Source organism: Halyomorpha halys, unplaced genomic scaffold, assembly GCF_000696795.3.
Source record: "Halyomorpha halys isolate HHAL.00 unplaced genomic scaffold, Hhal_1.1 Scaffold1094.1, whole genome shotgun sequence".
Taxonomy (NCBI): Eukaryota; Metazoa; Arthropoda; class Insecta; order Hemiptera; family Pentatomidae; genus Halyomorpha; species Halyomorpha halys.
In genome coordinates, this window is record NW_027109932.1 from 23,772 (window position 1) to 32,658 (window position 8,887).

Below are 8,887 nucleotides of genomic sequence, written 5' to 3' on the forward strand. Positions count from 1 at the left end.
GTGTAATTGAATATTTTATGCCTCCCAGTCATACATTCAATATTAATATGTAAAACACTTAAACATAATTTGATTCAAAGTCACAAAAGAATCCCCTATCACGAATTAATAAAAACAAAACCAAATACGTGAGTGGGGATTTGAAGAAAAAAAAAAAAAACCTCGGTCTTAGAGAAAACAGAAGAAAACCAGTTACAAATACAAAAAAAAAAAATATTATAATAAAAATACAAAGTGTTTTGCTCCTCCAATAACAGACGGTGTGATCCTGGAAGATATGGTGACCTTCCAGCTGGGAACCCAGTGGTGGGGGGCTGCAACTCCAACTGATAAGCTAGCCTGGGTTGGTAGCGCTATTTCTCTTTTAACTAATCTTCAAAATTCAGGCCCGATTTACACGAAACTCGACAAATCACTTCCACGCCTCACTAGCTTCACTTATGCCTATTTTCAATCGAATTGGACAACAAAATCAACTCACACACGAGGACAACGTGGATGCAATGTGTGGCTGTCAACCGCCAGAGCCGAACAAGTATTTTTGGAGTTGTTATTTTAGCAGCCTTCCTTGTCACCCGATGGTGCTCTTTCGGTTGCTCCTACCCCCTCTCGTCTTTCCTAGCTTCTGTATCCTTGTATATATATCGCTCCTACTTAGCTTGTTACATTAATAATACTTATAATAAAATGAATGAACACGCAGTATCGAGGCCTTCTGAGAGGTCATATTAGACACACATGTCTACATCTAATAATAAAGCCCTATCTTCAAACGACAGATATCTGTCGTGCATCAGATAGTTCGTATTCCAAAAATCTTTCAAGCAAATCATGATATTTCAACAGTAAACGCATAGTTTGGATAATGTTAGACGGTGTAATAGTAACTATCACTACTACTGTCACTATTACCGTCTTCGTACAACCTGGAATTTAATTTCTTATGGAAAATTGTTACTAGCAGGTTTTATCCCTCCTCCCTAAACTGAATTTTAAAAAAATACATTAAGAAATCAATATTTAAGCAGGGAATATAACTAATCGCTCATTTTGTAGATGAAATTCGCCCTTTTTGAAGATTGGTAGGTACGACATTGAGCATTGTATAGTCCTTAACAGTATAAATAATTTAGCCTTTAAATTCGTATCACATGAAAAGGGGTTAACTCTTTTTGTATAATAATCAAGTTGAATCCTTTTGAAGATCAAACCGAGAAGAAAAGTCATTAGGATTGTGACATTACTAGCCCCCTCCGAAGTGAAATTTTGGCTGCACGCCAGGGTACTCAAGTAAGTATAGCTCTTGGTATTATATCCGATCATAATTTTACAAATCATTACATAAATAAATATTTTTATTTACATGCAATTAACAGCGATGATTATGCGAATTTCATTAATGCAACATGACATCATCACTGTTGTTGAAATCCGTCTTTTATTTTTTTTGAAGTATGACATTGAGAATTGTATAAAACCTAATGGTATGAGTACTTAGGAATTCACATTTACTTTTGCTTTGTTTTATATGATACTAATTCTGGGATGAATCAAGTTGGAATATTTTTTTTAGTGATTTTCTACTCATTCCTGCGTCCATGATTGGGTAGTAAAACGACATATTTGTAGCATTGTATAAACATCAATCAAATCGTTGATTAACATTAAATAAACGTTAATTAATTGTTAAACATAGTTCTAAAATGATTTTTGAAGAATTAATGTCTCAACCTTCGGAAAGGAAGGTAGGTAATTCTTATCACCTATTATAGTAAAGTTTATATGATTGTCCTTTATTTGTTAATTGAATAAAAAATTGATGACGAATATTTTAATTAATTTACAATATTATAATTTTACTTACTTAATAGTTTGTATGTTATTTTTTTGGCTACAACAAATAATTGTAAATTTACTGGAAACATTACCATTAGTAATGCCAATTGATCTGGCATATACTCCTTATAAGCCATTATCTTCAATATCATGTTTTATATACCTTTCATAATATATTTTAAGAATCAGATTTTTTTTTCTAATGCAGTATGTCTGAACACTTCCTTTTATTAATATCACATGTTTTGTATAGTTGCTGTGTTTTATTACACATCTTATGTATTATTCTTTAAACCTTATCTCTAGATTCTCAAAGGTATTTTTGTGTTAAACACAATCAAATCCCTTTTCTGATACGTAAAACACACACTGGGATGTTATACTCTCCTGATTTTTGTAACGTTGCAATTTAGTGTGATTATTTACATTGTTCTGAAAGTTGATATCAGGTATTTAAGAAGTATAAAGCTATTGCATGGCAGGCATAGTGAATAACAGAAAGGCCTAGTTCAGAAATCAGTTAGATATGTTACCTTATTTTTATTTCACAAACTAAGATGTCAGATTGATATGTTATGAAAAAAAAAATGGATGTTGCCATGAAACATTTTGATGATACCTGGTTCTGTTTTTAATATTCTTCCTAATAGCCTCTCTAAAACCTCATGCCTTGTCCTCATGCTACTATAAACCAAAGATTTATTAGTCAACATACAGAAATGCCACTCACTGATTTTAATGAAACATTGTTTTGTTTTTTATTTAAGAAAAATACTCGACACAAAATTGTAAAATTCAAAATGATGTAGCTAGATGTTGCAAGAAAGACTTTAGATATGTACATTTTCTGGGCACAGTTGTTTTATACTATCAAAGCATAAATTTGTTTCATTTTAATAATACCTGTTATATAACTGGTTATATATTAGGATAACTTCTGCATTTTTATAAACCTTTGAATTTCATTTTAAGAAATGTACATACCGTTAAGGTAGGGAATCTACTGTTTATATTACTTGATCTAAGAAATTATTTATTGAACTTGAAACACTCGTTCTGCAGATTTTCAATATAAAATATATCTCTTACCAATACCTAAAATAATGAACTTTCGAGAAAAATATAACTAATTTTGATTTTTGAGTGGTTTTAGTCCTTCAGAGGGACCCTTTAGCAATACAAAATAAATGGGTAAATTCTTGCCTAACTGTTCTACAAGTATACAAATGTTCATTACTGTTGGTTTACTTGTATATATTTATACATACATACACACCTATTGGCACTACAGTCTTGCTGATTAAGAACTTTAGTGATCCATCATTTTCATGGATATCCCTTTTTCCTTAATTACTTTTCTTTACTCTCCAGGACAATGTGCTATTTGGCTTGATGTAATACTTATCACCTCTGATTTGAATCTGTGCTGTATTTCACTAGTTGCTCTCTTTTAGTTCGTGAGCATCTGTTCATCTCATCACCGCATCTGCTCCTTTGGCTTTCTCTTTTCGTGCCATCCTCACAACCACGGAAATATGCTGGACTCACTCTAGAGCCATTCTCTAAACATGTTCCGCATATTGCAGTTTTCCTGCTTAGTTGTCAATATTCTCATTTCTAAGAATAGTTTCAACCTCTACTTAGCTACATATTCACCATCTACTTGCTTCATATGTGCTGCTGTAAATCCGCCTTACAACTTCCTTTTCAAAATCATGGACATGATTGCTTACTGGGTTTTTTTTGCTGAAGGATGATCCAAGGTTGGTGAAACAGGAGTTGTTTTGAAACTTGAGGTGAGTGTTACTAACACATACATTCAGGGTATTGTGACGCCTATTTTCTCCAGGGGAGATCACCATATATAAGGTCCATTTCTTTCTGACGATTATTTCACAAAATTCTTTGAATGTGGATGCTTGTAGTTTCCTCAATGTTCTCCATTCCCATTATGGTTTTATTGCCTTCCCTGATAACTTTGTGCAGTGCTACACTAAACAATGTAACAATGAGTCCATCACTCTGTCTCATGCTAGTATTGGTTCCAAAAGTTTGACCGCATTGATTTTCAATCCTAACTTTAGTTTTGGCATGTAACCAAGCTTATCAAGCAGACAAGTTTGTATGGGATTCCATTAATTCAAATATATTAAAAAATGAAAAAAAAATAAATAAAAAGGAATGGGTAAACCTTTTCAATATTTATAGTATATAGAATGTGTGGTGCATTAAGAAATGTGATAATGCCCGTGTTATTTTGGCAATTTGCCCAGCTTCCCTTTTTTGATTATTCACCAAATAATTCTGACTGTCTAGCCTCAGGGTAATTTCATTCCCTGTGTCACAAACTAGTTTCTTTCAGGCATCTAAAAGCTTGCTCCAAATTTTCTTCACTGTTTCCACAACTATGGCATCTTCTCCCGGGGTTTTATGACTCTTAAGAGATCTCACTACCTTGTCAAACCTTGCATTCCAGGGCATGCACTTTAACTCCTATTAAGTCAAAGAGCTTATTGAAGCCCATAATGATGATAGCTAAATATTTCTGTACATTTATGAATAAATAATTAACAACACTTAAGAAAAATTGTGTTAGATTGACCACTGGGTTTTAAAAGTCGACTTCTACTGTGAGTTTAAATCATCAAACAAAAGTGGTAGGAAGATATTTAAAATTACAAGATTTCTATTAGGTCTCAAATTGATTAAAATTTTTAAAAAATTGTAATGAAATAGTTGTAATTTTCTACTTAACCACTTATTCAATGGTGCTGCAGATTTATTGAACTACTAGATAAAATAATATATATATATATATAATAGGTTTTTTTTTTAATCTGAGAACAATTTCTGTGACCACATATATTTTGAGTTTGAAAACAATTATACCACATACAATTATAACCCCTGCAAAATAAAAGAAGACAAACTTTTTCACCTTTTGTTTTCTTGTATCCTGATAGAATTAAGCTTGTCTGATCATTGAAAATTCTTTCTAATAACCTGCTAAACTAGAATTATGTCTTGAATAACATTCAGGAGGTTCTGTGTAGGGGCTTGAGTTTCAATCAAAATAATAAATTTGCCAGAGCGAATAGCTGTGACTTCATCTTCAAAGCTGTCAAACACTCTTTCCTTAGCAAGATGGTCAGCATCTTCTATATATGTAAAGACTGGAAATATAGTGCATATTTCTGAATTTTCCCTTTAATCTTTATTTGCATATTCTATCACTGATAGGTTCAAAATTTAGTATGGACTGCCTTAGCTTTTAACTGCTTAGAACACTAAATCTGTTCTCCCAGTTCTTGCATCTTATCAGGTCACATCTGCACTGCTGTAGAAAATAAAATAATCCTTTTTTTTCTTCCATTCCTGGTTCATTTGATTTTTTGGAGAGCAGTTATTTATACCTTATATTTAGTCAGCTATTCAGTTATTTCCTTCATTTTACAGGCCTAATCATTATTTGGGCATTTTATGTGGCCAAAGAAAGCTGATAAGGTTGTTAGTCCCCACAATTCAACTACCAGGAGGACTGGAAAGGCCCCATCTCTTACCCCTAGGCAATTAGCGTAACCTTGCTTAGAAAGTACTACTTATCCTTTTGCAGTAGTCTATCTGATTCAGTCTAGATGTGAAATGTCTGCATTGAGAAACCACCTGAGAATATTTTGGAGATGATATCCTTAAATGGTTATTTACCTTTCCTCACTATAAACTTTGATGGTGGGGTCTAGAAAGGTACAAAAATAGTTTTTCTACACTGTATTATCTCTCAAGGAAGTCTAGTGAGTCAATTTTTTATAATTTTTTGAGGTTTATTACTTCCTTCATTTTCAATAAATTATTATTTATTTTTCATTAACATTGTACAACGTTTCGGGACCACTGTCCCATATTCATGCACTATAAAAACCTATAACAATATTAAAAACTATATAACACCAATCTTCTACTTTATTGTATAAAATAAAATATATAAAGTAGAAGATTGGTGTTATATAGTTTTTAATATTGTTATAGGTTTTTATAGTGCATGAATATGGGACAGTGGTCCCGAAACGTTGTACAATGTTAATGAAAAATAAATAATAATTTATTGAAAATGATGGAAGTAATAAACCTCAAAAAATTATAAAAAAAGTTTTTCTACAATTTTTGTACTTTTCTTGACACCCACCCAGACCATCTTCCTACAATCATCACATAGGATCAACTTATAATCTTGCTATAAAAAATACTGTTTTCATGAAATCAGTAATTATTTTTTTCTGAATTTATTAAAGTTTATAAATTGCATCAATTTAATTTAAAAATTAATAGATACTGCATTTCTACTTACAAACTTTTTTTTAACATTCTCTTTGGTAAATATTTTAAAAATACAGTATCTGGCACAATACCACTGTTTTCATTCATCTTTAATTCACCAACAAATTAATACTGAGTTAAGTTTTGTTTTGATACATGAACATTTGATACATACTCTAGTTAAATTTAACTTGTACATAATCTGTTCATTTATACATAAAAATGCCAGATTGTATACTACACTTTTTACAAAGTATAATCAACTGATTTGAATCACTCTCAGTGAAAAACGCAGTAACTTCTAGTTTTTTAGTTTTATATTGTTACAGCACTTTTACTAAACAGCTACAAGTTACTTCATTTCTAATATGCAAACCAATTTCTAGGACTAAACATACTACATTAAAGAAAATTATTGTATTTTTAATACTTTTAAAATAAATAAAAAGTGTTGTGAAATTCTGACTACTGTGATGTGAAAATTTCAAAAATTATTTTTTTGAAGATACTACATTCTTCCTCAGCAGGGCAGAGCTGCCATTAGTACCACATTACTTTTCTGCCACCACCTCCTTGGATGAGCCCTGTTCCAAGGTCATTCTACCCTGCTGGCCTTATCACAATCATTCTTGAGTAACACAGCTGGACTTTTATTTCTTGCTAGCTTGCTGACCCCCCTTTCCAATAGGATTTCAACTACATCCTACAGTGAAATTCAGCTTTGCAGAGTCCATCACTAGTTTGTGAGATTAAGGTTAGGGTTGAGCCAGAGAGGCTCTTGACGAGCCATATGTTCATGTCATGCCCTCTTAGGTCATTCTTCTCCTTTTAGTTCCAATTATTCTTTCAAGATTTTTATCTGTTACCTCTGGCCTAGCCAGCAGATTATCTGGATCTTGATTGATTTTACAATATCTTGGTTTTCCACAATGGTGTTCATTTCATTAGTACTTTTCATTTTTCTCACACTATCTGTGTAATTTTTTAAGGCATTTGTGTTGATTTCAAAGGTCTTCTACCATCTAACAATCCATTATTACTGTGCTTTTTTACCTATCCATTATTTATTCATTATTTACTTAATATTTGTTCTGAGAAGCCCTATTGCTGAATTAGCCTTTTCTTTGTTGCTATCAACAATAATTAAAATAAAGTGATTAAGAATGCAGTTTAGAAAATCATATACGATCTAATTGTATAACTTTACTAGCATGGAAACCTGAATATGCACTCATTCAACTTAGAAACAAAACTATGGTCAACTCCTTGCTTCTTACAGCAGTAGAAGATGAAATTGAAAGTCAGATAGGAGAAGAAATGATAGAATATTTATACCAGGAGATTGTGTCTCACCTTCCTTCAACCTGATTGGTATGAAATGCTGTTCATGTTAATTCTAATAATAGACTGAATGATTCACTTTAAGGACACCCTTTTGTTGTTAAAAAATAACTCCAACCTTTTCCTAACCCGGCTTTGCATATATTAGATCTAATCAAATATATTAGGCTTCCATTTTTTTAAAAAAGTAATGTTCTTGACAGTTCAGGTGGCAGTCAAGAGAGGAGTTCAAAATAGTGCAAAAAGTATTATTATTCACCAACCTTTCACTCCATTTTGCTGGGCTTCATCAGGGTTCTCGTCTAGCTTCGAAACAAAAGACATCAGGCTAAGAGCTTGAAGTTGGCAAATTTTCAAGTTTATACCTTAACTAGAAGTGTTAGAATTTGTACAGATGATTGAGTGAGGGTGAAAAGGTGACTTGTTAGCTGTAAATGAGTGAACAAATTGAACCAACGACTGTGTAGTATTTAAATTTGATATATAAGGTATTCTCTAATTACACTAAAGTCGATAATATACAACTTTTATTTGAATGATGTTTAATTTACAATTCCCATTTCCATAATACAGATGTCTTAAGGTCTTATTGGAATTTCATGTTGTTATATTAATGTCAAATAAATACATTATATATAGTATTATGATATTGATCTTTGATAAATTAAAATCTTGCTATGAAATTCAAGTAATACTTCTTACTTTCTCAAATAATTAAGGTTAGAGAAGTATTTAAATTCTGTAATTTTGAAAACATTGTTCATAACCTTACCTAATTTATCCAGTTTAGAATCCTTTCATTCTCGACTCCTCTTGCTGTTTTTTATTTAACTATCTTTTGTACAAAATACAAATATCAGAAAATATATTTGTTGTTTTCCACATTTTTATGTTTTTGGTCCTAATTAAATTTCACTTAATGATCATAGTAGTTCGCCCAGGTAGCAGGTATATTTTTTAAAAACTAGTGAAATTGTTGGATATTTATTACTGTAAATCATGGAACCATGAAGGACTAAGGAAGGCTAAGCAGCCATTGAAGTGGGATTGAAATTAATGCCTAAAACTATATCCAATAAAGAAAAAAGAAGTATCCCTTCAGGGTTGATGTCTAGTTTTGTATAGTTGTGTTGCCTAAAATTTAATGATTATATGTTTTGTGGAAGATTATTAACTCAATCAAATTCTAATCTCTTTTTAGTTGATAAAAATTGTTGAAAAGTGGTGGAATCTTTATGAAAATAATACAAGAACATCTTTTAACCATCTTGTCACTATTTTGTTGCATTCTGCTGGAATTAAACATGAAACTTTTGATTTCCTTACTCACCCAGATGAATATTTGAAGAGAAACATTTTTTCCAAAGTAAGTTTTTTGACATATATATATAAATAT

At 31.5% G+C, this 8,887-nt stretch overlaps 1 long non-coding RNA gene across 1 annotated transcript in view; it reads left to right on the forward strand.

The window, feature by feature from the left end:
- The first annotated feature begins 1,668 nt into the window (after positions 1 to 1,668).
- The window catches only part of LOC136795929 (uncharacterized), a 44,515-nt gene continuing 37,296 nt past the window's right edge, over positions 1,669 to 8,887 (forward strand). Inside the window, exons 1-2 of the long non-coding RNA XR_010843640.1 lie at positions 1,669 to 1,745; positions 8,693 to 8,857. This is a non-coding gene — a long non-coding RNA (uncharacterized lncRNA). The remainder of the gene's footprint in view (positions 1,746 to 8,692; positions 8,858 to 8,887) is intronic.